At 57.3% G+C, this 13,801-nt stretch overlaps 1 protein-coding gene across 1 annotated transcript in view; it reads right to left on the bottom strand.

Annotated features, from left to right (window-relative positions):
• Positions 1–13,801, bottom strand: part of LRP5 (LDL receptor related protein 5) — a 138,109-nt gene that overhangs the window by 64,967 nt on the left and 59,341 nt on the right. The window lies entirely within an intron of this gene.

The following is a 13,801-nucleotide window of genomic DNA, read 5'->3' as shown; positions in this document are numbered from 1 at the left end:
GCCAGACACACCCGTCAAGTGAATCGCCCTCTTTGCTCAACTGCCCAGATGCTCCCGGGCCACCGAGATGAAGGGAAACCCTGGTTCTGAGGCCTGAGACCCGGGGGCACTTTCAGGAACACCAAGAGCTAACACAGAGTTTCACGACCACTTGACACACCAGGCAACACAGGTGCGAGATGAGAAACACCTCCGGGGCATGCGTTCTGGTCACGGCTAGACCCAGGGCCCTGGCTCCTTGGATGGGGCTCCACCGCGGCCTCCACACAGCTGGGCCATCAGAACGTAGCGATGACCCCCAGTAACTCAGACCTCGTTTCTAAATAGGGTCCCACAGAGAACAGGCAAGGCACTGTCCACACACTTCCAACGAAGTTTCAGAACCATGCCACGAAGCACCCACCCCACAGCCACCTGGGTCTCTGCTGCCCCCCAGGGCCAAGCCTGCTGCTGGCTGAGCAGCTTGAGGTCACGCCCCTCCACGGCACAGGTGGACAGGGTTCAGAGTGGCACTTAGGCAGGTGGATGAGGGGAGAGCCTGGTCCTCTCAGCATGTCCCTGCAGACAGGCTGGACACAGCTGGGGACAGGAGGATGCTCAGGTGATTCCGGTCTCAAATAAAAGCCCCCTCTCTAGCTGAGGGCAGGATTTGCCAGCCCCTAAGACTTGCATGTGTTGAATTCCCAAGGAAAGTTCCCTCTGCTCCGGGCATCTGTGCCCTGCCTAACTCACCAGTGTGACCTGACAGTGTACGACCGGCACAAGAGAAGCTTAACTCAGGCTCCCTCGGTGGCCACAGCAACCCTCTGAGAGCATCTGAGCAGCAGGGCCCAGGGATCCGCTGTGGACGGGGTCCCGCCGCTCAGGCCCAGAGGCGTGCAAACCCAAGGACTCCTCACCACCCACTCCACAGGACGCATGGAGACCCCCTGACCTTTCAGCCATGGCCCTCAAGTGGGCTTCAGTTTGGGGGGTGGGGGGTTACAAGATTCTCTTCTGAACCCCCGTGGCCCACCTTCCACATGCTCCTGACCCCCAGGGCCCGAGGCTCCACACACAGCGGTATCAGCATTTCTGACTGTGTCCTAGGACCCCCAGTTTGGATTTATCAGAGCTTCCTACAGAAATTGCAAGTGGAGACCCACGCAGACTTGGGACCCCCAGGGTGCCCTATAATCCTGATAGATCCTTCCCGAGCTTGCTGGGATCAGGATGTGGCTCCCTCCCCAGGTTAGGGCATCGTCTACTCATTTGTTCCAGACCTTTCTGGTCTCAAGGATGCACAGAGCCAAAAAGGGCAGGGTCAGAGACCCCTCCCAGCGTCCTGTGGCCATGCCCCTGCACAGGGGCCCAGGTCACAATCTGCAAAGGGGCCCAGGGCTGAACCAGCCCAGAGCCTCCCTGATGCCCTGGCCCCTAGACCTGGCCCTGCAGCCAACTGCCAGGTCTCCTGAGTGCCCTGCCAGGCTGCAGCCTTCAAACAACAGATGGTCCCCTGTGCCCAGGCTCTGGCTCTTGCCAGGAGGAATGCAGAGACTGTTCCAGGACCCCGGCATCCAACGTTTCAAGGAAAGACAGGAGCTCCTCCTGACTCCTGCTCCAAGCCCCGGAGTGCATAATCTGATTCCTCCACTAGAGGGCGCCCAGGTGATGGCAACAGCGACACGGGCCCAGGGCTGGGGAAACTGAGGCAGGCAGGCTGGGGAGAGGCAGAGGCAGCTGGAAGGTTCCCCAAGTGCCTGGCTACAATGGAAATCTCTGAGAGCCAAATCTAGATCTGGTCAGGGGCATCTGATTTGGTGTGTATTGGTAGGGGGAGGGGAATCTCTGAATTTCAACAAATTTTCTCCCTCTAGGCTCCACTCCCAAAATGTTCTGTTGACAATGGACCTGTCCTTCAAGGCCCAGGTCACACAGCACCGCCACCTCCTCCTCAGGGAAGCTGTTCCTCCCGTCACCTCCTCCTCAGGAAAGCTGTTCCTCTCCGCACCCCAGTGGATGGCCGCCCCGTACCAACAGTCGGCCTCACAGCGAGGGCGCCACCCCCACTGGCTCACTGGGGTCCTGGCACAAGCCCCCTGCTCTCCACAGCCCCCAGCACAGCCCCACACCCACAGCAGCACTACATCCAGGGATGAGCAGGGAGAATCCGAGACCGAAACCTCTGGGGCCTGCTGGGTGACCTCGGGCAGGTTCCTGCCCCTCTCTGTGCCTGTCTCCTCATCCAGTGAATAATCAGCCAGGCTTGGCAATGCCCGAGTCCCTGTCTAGCTATGACTTGGAGGGGTCCAGAGACTCCACTTCACGAAAGGTCCCTGCTTAACAGCCACTGTGGGGAGATCACAGTCCTGGAAGGTCCCCAAGGGCTTGGCCGGGAAGAGCCCCATCCACACGATGTCTACAGAACTTTCCAATGAGACTGCCAGGCACAGCGCAAGACGAATCACGCTTGACCTCAGCAGTGTGTCCATCGTGGCCCCACAGAGAACGCCAGTGCCAGACAGAAACCGGCACTTGATCCCAAAACACATTCCAAGCCTGCCTTGCCAGCCCGTTCCCTCTGTCCTCCTAAGAAATCACTAAAGTAGGCCGGGCGCGGTGGCTCATGCTTGTAATCCCAGCACTTTGGGAGGCCAAGGCAGGCAGATCACCTGAGGTCAGGAGTTCAAGACCAGCCTAGCCAACATGGTAAAACCCCCTCTCTACTAAAAATAGAAAAATATGCCGGGCCTGGTGGAACACTCCTGTAATTCCAGCTATTCGGGAGGCTGAGGCAGGAGAATCACTTGAACCCAGGAGGCAGAGGTTGCAATGAGCTGAGATCGCGCCATTGTACTCCAGCCTGCGCGCTGGGGTGAGACTTCGTCTCGAAAAAAAAATCATTAAAGTAACACAATAGCACAATTTTCACACACCACCCCTCAAGCTATGAGGATGCCCTATTCTACTGACAAGGACCCCAACGCTCAGAGAGGGTAGGCTCCCAGCCCAAGGACACACAGCCGCAAGAGGAAAGCTCACTTCACTTCGCTTCCTCAAACACTTCAATCCCAGGAGCCAGCACATGCAGGAAGTGCGTTTTTCACTTGCCGCCTGGCTGCCTTCATCATCCCACCAGTATCTCTGTGGGAAGCTAGTTCAGGCCAGGCCCTGGACCCACTGCTAGGGAAGGAGGGGTGGACGAAACAGGCTTAGAATCTGCCCTCAGGACGCCCTTGGGGTCACAGGGCAGAGACCTTAGGTGAACAACACCATCCGTGAACACATAGCCACGAACTGTACCGTGAAGGCAGGCTAGGGTTATGGGGTCTGTGTGGGGGGCCTGCTGAGATTGAGAGGTCTGCTCTCCAGCTCAAGAGCCTCTGGGATTTAGGTAGCTGTCACTACATGGCAGGTTGTGGCAGGTTCTGGCGGGGTGTCCCAAATGGGCCTAGAACCTTCAGGGGCTGAGCACACCCAGCCCTAGCCCTCTGTTAACTAGGTCAGCAGAGGGCCTCTAGTCCCACCATGAGGAACCTATTCTCAGCATCCCTTCCGATTACTTAGGAGTAAATCAAACCTCTGTGGCGAAGCAGTCCTTTCACTGCTGGGGTGAATCTGTAGGTGTTTACTGACTCGAAGGAGGAGTCTCTGACACCCCTCAGGCTGCAAGGCCTCTGAGGTTTTGAGTTTTGCAGAGACTGAGACACCTGGGAGAGAGGCAGGATCCAACCCATTTGCCTGAAGGTCTGAGTGAGCTGTGACCAGCACAGAGGTGACCCCAGTGGTGGTGGGGACTCTGTCCAGCCAGGCCAGCAGGGAGCAGCTGCAGAGAGAGTACCAGCAGCCTGGGCTCCGCCAGAGGCCTGCCAAGGCTGGTGCCCACAGCTGGCCTCCAGGAGGTTCTGTGTGTAGAGGTCCAGGCAGCAGCCATGGCCACGGGGAAGCAGGCCTGGGGTTGGGAGGGGCAGGTGCAGGGGACTGACTGTGCCGGGCTATAAAGAAGAGAGGCCAACTCCTTCCCTGGGACCAGCTACAGAGCCTTGGTAGGAATTTATTTAAACACCAAGGAAGTAAAATGTTTGGAAACTAACAGTTTGGCCAAATGGTTTTCTTTGGGGTTGTTTAAACAAATAGCCCCACGACATTGCCTGAAAGTGAAACCTTCCCCTCGCCCGAGCCTCCTCCAGGCAGGCTGCTGACCTCTCCCCTTCCTCCCTGCACGCATGCAGGAGAGAAGGGCGACATCCCTTCCGCGAGGCCAAGCACAGGACAGGGGCTTGGGGCAAGGGCCAGGCAGAGCACAGCTTCCTGGCAGGCAGCCTTATCCTCAAAACAAAAAAGCCATGCCAAGGGATGGCCGACGTCATGGACATGTCCAGCTCGACACCGTCCGTCCCTGCCCACCTCTGTCCCCGACCACATGGACACGCAGAACCTGCGGAGGGCTCCCGTGACACATCGCCACCAACCAGGTGGCTTCTAACATCAGAAATGCACCCCCCCACACACCCTAAGACATGCATCCCTGCAGTCAAAAGTCAAGATGTCTGCAGGGACAGACTCCCTCCGAAGGCTCCAGGGCAGGATCCTTCCTGGCCTCTTCCAGCTTCTGGTGTTGCAGGAAATACTTGGAGTTCCTTGGCTTGTGGCCGCCATCGCACTAAGCCCTGTTCTGACTCCATGCAGCCTTCACCCCTGAGTGTCAGTGTCTGCTCTCCTGCTCTCACGAGGACACCAGCACCGTGGATATAGGCCCCCTACTCTAGGGTGACCTCATCCTTGCTTGATTACATCTGCCAAGACCCTGTTTCCAAATTAGATCACATACACAGGTTCCTGGGGTTAGACCTTCAGCATATCTCCTTGAGGGACACAATTCAACGTACCCAGCTGGGAGCAGAGGGTAAGAGGAGCGCTTCAGTGGAAGGATAGGGGCAAGTGTGCTAGGCAGAGCAGACGGCCTGGGCCACTGCACGGAGGCCGGAGAGAGGGTGGCCCAAACCTGTCGCCGGGGCTGATCTGAGCGTGGAGGCCTGGCACCCACCAGTGTTGGCATTGCCCCGCCCACCACAGCTCTCTTCTGAGGCCCCACTGCATGCAGGACACGCCCCACTGCGTGCAGCTCCGAGCCCAGCCCTGTCCTCCAGGAAGCCTCATGCAAACAGCCCGCCGTGCGTGCAGCAGATCCCAACCACAAAAGCAAACAGACTGCCACTCTCACACAAAAGCCGGGAAGGAAACGCGCTCAAATGTCAACAGTGGTTATCGTCGGACGGGTCCTATCCTTCCTTCTAGCTGTCAGACAGAGGTCGGCAAGCACTCTGGGAAGGGCCAGAGAGCAAATATTTTCGGTGCTGCGGCCTGCACGGTCTCCTTCCCGCCTCCTCAGCTCTGCCGCAGCTGTAGGAAGGCAGCCTGCCTCAGTCAACACAGCTGGGAGCAAACAAAACTTCATTTATGGACACTAAAATGAGAATTCCGTGTCATTTTCCCATGTCCCAAAACATTATTCTCCTGATTTTCTTCTCAACTATGTAAATATGTAAAAAGCATTCCGAGCTCATGGCCTGTCCCAACTAGATGGTGAGCCATCTGGCCCCTCGGCCAAATGACCCTCGTACAAGAAGCGTGTGTGACTTTGTTTTTGAGACGGAGCTTCACTCTTATTGCCCAGGCTGGAGTGCAGTGGCGCGATCTCGACTCACTGTAACCTCTGCCTCCCAGGTTCACGCCATTCTCCTGCCTCAGCCTCCTGAGTAGCTGGGATTACAGGTGCCCGCCACAACGCCTGGCTAACTTTTTGTGTTTTTAGTAGAGACAGGGTTTCACCATGTTGGCCAGGCTGGTCTGGAACTCCTGACCTCAGGTGATCTGCCTGCCTCTGCCTCCCAACGTGCTGGGATTACAGGCGTGAGCCACCGCGCCCAGCCATGAGTGACGTTTATAATATCAGAAAGAAAGTTACAATGGGGGAAGGAGAGGAGGTGGGGAGGAGGAGAGGAGGACAGCAGGTGGAAGGAACTCTCTGTACTTGTCCCTTGATTTTTCTGTAAACTTAAAACTGCTCTAAAAAAATGAAGTCTATTAATGTTGTTTAAAAAATTAAAAGGCATACAAGTCAATAGGGACAGAACCAAAACCCTAGCAATAAATGAGCAAAGACTATAAATACAAATTAACAGGAGAAACAGCAGTCAGTAAACGTGGAAATTGGTAACTTCTCAGTCATCTGCAAATAGAAGGGAGCCGCTCGGAGCTACCAGTGAGGTGGAAAGGCCTGTCTGACACTTAAGTGGGGGCATCTCCCGCTTCTGGAAGGGCTGTAAAGCACCGCAGGCTTCCTGGTCAGCAGCCTGGGAACCGCGGACCCCAGCATTTCCTCTCTAAGAACACAGGCAGAAGCAGCAGCTGGAACGCATGGAGGTTCCTGCAACCAGACACCACCATGGCTCCATGAGAACAGCAAAACTCAAGACCAAGAACCTGGAGACAACCCAAATGTCCTCAAATATTTTTGAATAAAATGTACTTATTTTACCTAAACAAGGGCATTCAAGGTGACGGGTGATGACACAGGCAGGAAAACAGCACACTCTGGAGAAGAGTGAATGATGTCGGAATTTGCATGAACGATAAATGAAAAAAACTCAGACACAACATTACACACATTGTTTCAACCAATCTCCTAAAAGTCTATTTATTTATTTATTTATTTATTTATTTATTTTTATTTTTATTTTTTTTTTGAGACAGAGTCTCGCTCTGTTGCCAGGCTGGAGTGCAGTGGCGTGATCTTGGCTCACTGCAACCTCTGTCTCCTGGGTTCAAGCGATTCTCCTGCCTCAGCCTCCGGAGTAGCTGGGATTACAGGCACCCACCACCACGCCTGGCTAATCTTTTCTTTTTAGTAGAGATGGAGTTTCGCCATGTTGGCCAGGCTGGTCTCAAACTCCTGATCTTGAGTGACCCACCCCCCCCACCCCAACTCCAGCCTCCCAAAGTGTTGGGATTACAGGCGTGAGCCACCGCGCCTGACCCTGAAAGTTGATTTTGATCCGTAAACAGAAAAAAGGTGCACAAGATACATGGACACAACTAAGTCTGTGTGGCAAAATTATGGGTAATTTCTATTTTCTTCACTATTTTTTATAATGTTTTCCTTGCTACAGCGAATGTATAAATGTTATTTTATAAGAGGAAAAAAAAGCCTCTGAAACACGGGTGAACGGGTTTATCCTTAGAGGCTCTCAGTCTCTAAGGGAGGTGGGTCAGGATGCCGGGGACAGGGTCCTCTTCCTGGGGCAACGTGGGGGAACGAGCCACCTACCCCTCCACTGAATTGCCCTGGGGTGTGGGTACCGACGGCTCATTCGGTGTCCAGGGTCTGAGATGTGTTGACAGGAAGAATGACAGGGGATGGGAGGGATGGGGCGAAAGAAGCCACCTGCAGCCCCAGGAACTATCTGGCCAGCACACCGTTGCCCAGCGGCCTGAGCCACCCCTGCCAGAGCCAGGAGGAGACCCTGCCAACGGGTCACCAGTGTGCAGGAACTCAGAAGGTCATCACAGTTAATACCCTCCATGCCCCAATGTGGGAAAACAGGTTTTTTCACAACAAACAAGATAATTTTTGTTATTTTGGCAAAAGGAGGCAGGGCAGCCCCGGACACCTCCATCCCACCTCATCACCCAGCCGCAGGGCCCCGGCCATCCCTGCAGACAGAGTGGATGTCACAACCTTCCTGCACCGAACCAAGTGCAGCTCCCAGGCCACAGGCCACCCAGGAAAGGTCCAGTGCCCCCCGGAGGCTCCCACCGCAGGCCTCCCACCACAGCCGGCACCAACCCAGGACGGCTGTGTTCTCCTGGCTTCTTTTCACACGGGTAGCAGAAAGCTGAGATCCGGGGAAAGCTGAGATCCACGGAAAGCTGAGAATCGGCCTCTGCTGCCCGGACGCCCACCCCCAGCTCTGCTCCCAGCTCCAGGGCCTTCTTCTCAGGTGCCCTTACAGGAGGCAAAGGGCTTCAGCCACCTCCTGGCCCTGGGGCACGCAGGATGAACGGGGTCATGGTGCAGGCCACTGTCCACTGCGCAGATCCCAAGGCCATAAACAGCCTGGCCACAGTGGCTTCCCAGCTGGCAGGCGGCCAGATTATTTTTGTTGTTTAGCAATTGATTAAGTTTCTCCGCTGCCCCCAGGGGTAAGTGGTGGGGCAAATGCCGCAACCGCAGCCCAGCACCTTGACCTGGGATCCTGCGCCAAGTGACCATAGGGTCACAAAGCACAAGGGAAGTGGCTGGGCCCGATGCTGGCTCTGCTGGAACCTGAGGCCGGCCACTGTCACCTGCACGGTGCCTGGGACCTTCCAGCAAGCGCAGAGAGGCTGCGGCCCTCCAGGAGCAGCCGGCAGGCACCTTGGCCTGCAGTCAGGGGCTCTGTCTGCTCAGCTCTAAAACAGGGAAGTCGCTGCTCTGCCTGGGGTCAGGGCAGCCAGAGAGTGACCAAGTCAGCGCCGGCCTCAGGAAGAGACCTGCAGGCAGGTCCCTTCCTCTCCCATCCCCCGGTGCCAGCCAGCCCCTCCTGTGGCCCCCCACTGCCTGCCTCTGCCCCCATGCCCCACCACAACCTCAGGCCCATGGCTGCATGGCCACTCCCCAGGCAGGCAGTGGGGATGGGATTTCACCATGTTGGCCAGGCTGGTCTCGAACTCCTGACCTCAGGTGAGGAGTTCTTAAAGTGCTGGGATTACAGGCATGAGCCACCGCACCAGCCCTCCCTGTGGTACTAAACACTCACACCCCCTTGCTTGGGGACCCTGGTGAGGGAACACAGCCTCACAAGTGAAGTGTGGTTTTGTTGAGCAAATGACGTCTGGGCAGCCCTCTCATCTTTGCCTAAAACTGAAGAATTTAGGGGCGTGGATGTATAAAACAGTTGGTGACTTAAATGAAAAAGAAGGCCACACTCCCCCCTTTAGGCAGGCGGCCTAATTCTTTAAAAGCCAGCACAGGGTGCCTTTCTGAACCCAGGCACACAGTAGGTGTTCAATGGACAGCAGCGGTTACTTGTACTGCTCATGACACCCTGTCTGTGGCCTCTGCAGCTGGCTCCAGCCTGACGCACGGCTGCGCCCCTCCGCAAGGCCACCCCACTATACATGGAAACTCTGTGGAGAAGGCCTTGGGGGCCGGCCAGGATGCCAGGCCCAGATCCCATCTGTGCCCTTCCTCCATAGACCTCAGCGAGCTCTCGGCACCGCGTGCCTCAGGCCCATTTAAGAAGTAGGGCCGGCCAGGCATGGTGGCTCATGCCTGTAATCCCAGCACTTTGGGAGGCCAAGGTGGGTGGATCACGAGATGGTCAGGAGATCAAGACCATCCTGGCTAACACGGTGAAACCCCATCTCTACTAAAAATACAAAAAATTAGCCGGGTGTGGTGGCGGGCGCCTGTAGTCCAAGCTACTCGGGAGGCTGAGGCAGGATAATCGCTTGAGCTCAGCAGGCAGAGGTTGCAGTTAGCAGAGATCGCGCCATTGCACTCCAGCCTAGGTGACAGAGAGAGACTCTGTCTCAATAAAAAAAAAAAAAAAAGAAGCAGGGCCAGCCACGGACGACCCCTCACACAGCTCCCAGGACACGTGCCTGGGTATAGGGCTCAGGACCATGACCGCTGCAGTGGCCCCCAAGAAACGTTACTTCCGTCACCCACCCCGCCTCAGTGGCAGTAGCCAAAATAACGGATTAGAATGGAACCATGTGACAATGCCACTGCCCCGAGTGACGGAAGATGGCTGACTATCAGCAGTTCACGCAGCCCCACCTAACACAAGTGCAGGGCACTCTACAACTTATGCATCCTTTCCCAGACACCGTCCTTTCGACCCTCCCAGGTCAGCAAGGCACACAGGGCCTGCATTTCACAGCCACACAGCAGAGGGCTGAGGCTGGAACTCTGATTTCCGTTCAATCACGTCCCCAGAGGTGGCACGGAGACGGGGGGCTTCTCTTGACAAAGTCGAGAAAGTCACTGCCAGCTCCACTGAAGACCAAAGAACCTCAGCTCTCAAACGCTCTTGAAGGTGTTACCGAACTCTCCCAGCCTGTTTCCTGGGTCCCGATGTTGGTCCTGTGGGACACAGGAAGAGGAAGAAGCTCCCTAGAGCAGAGCCTGGCGCGCCTGCCACACTCTCAGAGGGCTGCGCACGGGCGGAGGAGCCGTGTGCAGGAGCGGGGTGTGGATGGAGGGGCGCTGTGGCCGGGGGCAGGGGGCAGGGGAAGGGTGCTCCAGGTGGTGGGCACAGCACGAGCAGGGGCAGGGAGGTCCACACTCAGATGTGCGCAGGGAGAAACAAATCGTGCATTTCCACTGGAATAGGTGGTAAAAGGTAGAAAAACAGAGTGGGGGCCAGGAAGGGAGTCGGAGCCTTCTAGTGTCTCTCTGCAGGTGAGCGGCAGCCTGAGGCGTCAGCTCAGCAGACTTGGGGCCCAGGGGCCGTGTCTTCTATCACTGACCCCAGGGCACACGGAACTGGGGAGGGAGAGCAGAGGCACAGGGCACGGTCAGTGAAACCAAACAAGGAGTCATCACCAAATGCAGAAAGGGCAAGGAGTGGCCCGCAGCTGCACAGGGGCTCTGTCTGGGCAACGTGGGGGTCCCACCAGGCCCCGCACCCTGCAAGCACAAAACTCGCCACTGAAGATAAAGGGAAGCTGTTGGAGCTGCGGAGCTGGTCTGGGGTCCGCATGGAGCTGGGCTTATGCTGCAGTCACAAGGGGGACATGGAAGAGGCTGCAGGGGACAAAACCAGTGGCCAGAGTGACCACAGTCTAACTCTGAGCCTGTGGAAAGGCGCCCACAGCGTTCACCCACCCCAGAGATGCCATTCCCCCTGTGCCCCCGCTCCACGGTGACAGCGTTCTCCAGGAATATGATGCGCCCCTCTCCTCTTGCATCAGCCCTGACAGTGAGTATTCAGGCCAAAAAGCAGAAGAGCACAGCTGCGTGGTTCCATTTCCACGTAGTTCTGGAACAGGCAATGCTAATCCATGGTGATAGAAGTCAGGAGAGTGGTGGAGGGGGCAGGGGTTGAGGACGGCAAAGGGGCACCGGGAACTTTCCCAGTGGTGGAAATGTTCTCTGTCTGGACCGGGTGGTAGTTACGCAGACATACGCAGCTGTCAAAGTTAATCCAAATGTACACGTTAAAATGTGTGCGTTTTATTGCCTGCAAGTTATACCTCAATTAAAAAAATAAAGTTAGCACTCAGGCTTCTTCCACAACTTCCTGAACCATGCGAGCTGATTTTCTTGCTATTAAAAATTCACGGTCCATGGCTGAGAACAGCAGCTGCCTTCTGTTTGCAAAGTCAACGCCAATCACTGCCCGGCTGCGGCAGACTCGGCCCCACAGGACCTCCTTTCGTTTTTCCCTTTGACCTACTTCCCTGATAAGTGACAAGACAGCCAGACTCTGGGAACAAACGCCTGTTATTCGGCCCCGAGCTGAGCGGGCCCTGCTCCCTGGGCTAATCCGCCCGGACAGACAGATGGACGTGAGGGGCTTTGCCGTCGGCTCCAGCTGTCAGTCTGCCTGTCAGACTCGACAGTGGCCCCCTCTGTTCCTCCCGCCGCCCCCACTCCATCCCCGACTTCTTTTTGTTTCCTGTCCCTGACAGACGAACATCTGTTAAAACTCTGTCTGGGTGAGCTGTGGCCAGCGGCCCACAAATCCCCAAGCCGCACCCCAGCCTCATCTGGGCGCTGCCGGGAGCACTGCCTGGCCACCCTCTGGACATAGCCCCGAGAGCCACCGGCCAGGGCACGTGTGGCCCGAGTGGCATGGCGCAGACCACTAAGCCCACTGCCCAAAGGCCCCCAAGCAGGAGGGATGTGCAGGAGACAAAAGTCAAAGGAACAGGGGCACGTTCCACAGAGAATGGGGCTGGAGGGGTGGCAGTGAGGGACAGCAGCTTCCAAGGATGGCGGTGGCAACTCCCAAATAAGGCCTCACTCCTGCTGTTTTTAGCTCATTCCACATAATTGGAAAAACATGGCAGAAACCGAAGCCAGCTGCTGCCTCGGTCCTGGGGCTGTGTGGAGGGGGTGGGGAGGCCGGAGGCCCAGGCTCTGCACTCGACTGCTGGGGATGAGAGTGACTCTGAGCTGCAGAGAGCAGCATCGCAGCCGCCGTGGTCCCACTGAGCCCCGGCCACACTGGGCGGCAGAGGCTCGCGGGATATACCTGCCCTGTCTCATGGGGGTCATTTCAGGAGGGGCGGGGGAGCCAGGACACAGCCCAGGGCCAGCGGTCACCCTGCAGCTCAGGGGCCACGTAAATAGTGCCACCTTGAAGGCACACGGCAGTGCGGGCCCCCCCCCCCCCACGCATCCCTACCTCTAGGAGGCCGCCTGTGTGCCCCTGGGAATGCTGCTCCCTGTCCCTTGGGGTCCCGGTGTGACCACCCTCTCAGCCCCTTCCTTGGGGAAGGCACCTGACTCCCTACACCCGGCTGGCTTTCATTTGCTCAAAATCAGGAAAAAGCAGATTTCAAGACATCACAGAAATGTCTTCGCCTGTAACTCCATGAAAGATAAACGGTCAGACACCCAGGAGGGAGTCCCAGGGACCCTTGAGTCTCACCTGAGGCTCTGGTTTCAAACCTCAAGATGTTTCCGGCCATGCTAGCACCGCCCCCCACAACCTGCCCCACACAGCCCTCCCTTGGGAACTCACAGATTTGGCCCCCACCTGCCCCGTTTCTTCTGGTGGAGTGGGTGCGTTGGGTTGGGGTGGGGCTGGGGACTCTGGATGTGTCTTAAGAGTCTGAGTGATTCTGACACAGCCAGGCCCTGCCCCCCTGCTGACCTTTGCCCCACAGAAAGGGAGCCACACACCTGGAGCGCCCAGCACACCCCCCTCCGTCCTCCCCAGGTCACCCGCTGGCCGTGTGAGCTGTGCTCCCCACTGCCCCTTCACCCACCCCAGCTCCTCCTGGCAGCATCCAGCCTTGGAAGCTACTTCTGATTACAACCGCCGAAGGAAGACTCGCTCCCTCGGCACTGACCCAGACAGCATGCACCATCGCGCTGCTCAGCACAACCCACACAGCCTTCCTCCAAACCCCATGGAGTGGGGAGTATAATCACCCCCTTTCTACCAACGGACAAACTGAAGCACAGAGAGGTTAAGTCACTTTCCTAAGGTCCCAACACGATGACAAAAAACAGAAGGTCAGCCCTCAAGTGGAACTAGGTGCTCCAAGTACCCGGTCTGCCTGACACTGCACCTCCTCGCCCCCACGGTCCCGGGTCTGCCTGACACTGCACCTCCTCACCGCCACAGTCCCCGGTCTGCCTGACACTGCACCTCCTCGCCCCCACGGTCCCGGGTCTGCCTGACACTGCACCTCCTCACCGCCACAGTCCCGGGTCTGCCTGACACTGCACCTCCTCACCGCCACAGTCCCGGGTCTGCCTGACACTGCACCTCCTTGCCCCCACAGTCCTGGGTCTGCCTGACACTGCACCTCCGCGTCCCCACGGTCCCGGGTCTGCCTGACACTGCACCTCCTCACCGCCACAGTCCCGGGTCTGCCTGACACTGCACCTCCTCGCCCCCATGGTCCCGGGTCTGCCTGACACTGCACCTCCTCACCATCACCACAGTCCCGGGTCTGCCTGACACTGCATTTCCTCATCACCACAGTCCCAGGTCTGCCTGACACTGCACCTCCTCGCCCCCACAGTCCCGGGTCTGCCTGACACTGCACCTCCTCACCATCACCACAGTCCCGGGTCTGCCTGACACTGCATTTC

The sequence above is a fragment of the Gorilla gorilla genome, chromosome 9 (assembly GCF_029281585.2).
Source record: "Gorilla gorilla gorilla isolate KB3781 chromosome 9, NHGRI_mGorGor1-v2.1_pri, whole genome shotgun sequence".
Taxonomy (NCBI): Eukaryota; Metazoa; Chordata; class Mammalia; order Primates; family Hominidae; genus Gorilla; species Gorilla gorilla.
Note: the sequence above shows the minus strand (reverse complement) of the source record. Positions and strands in the feature narration are given on the sequence as shown.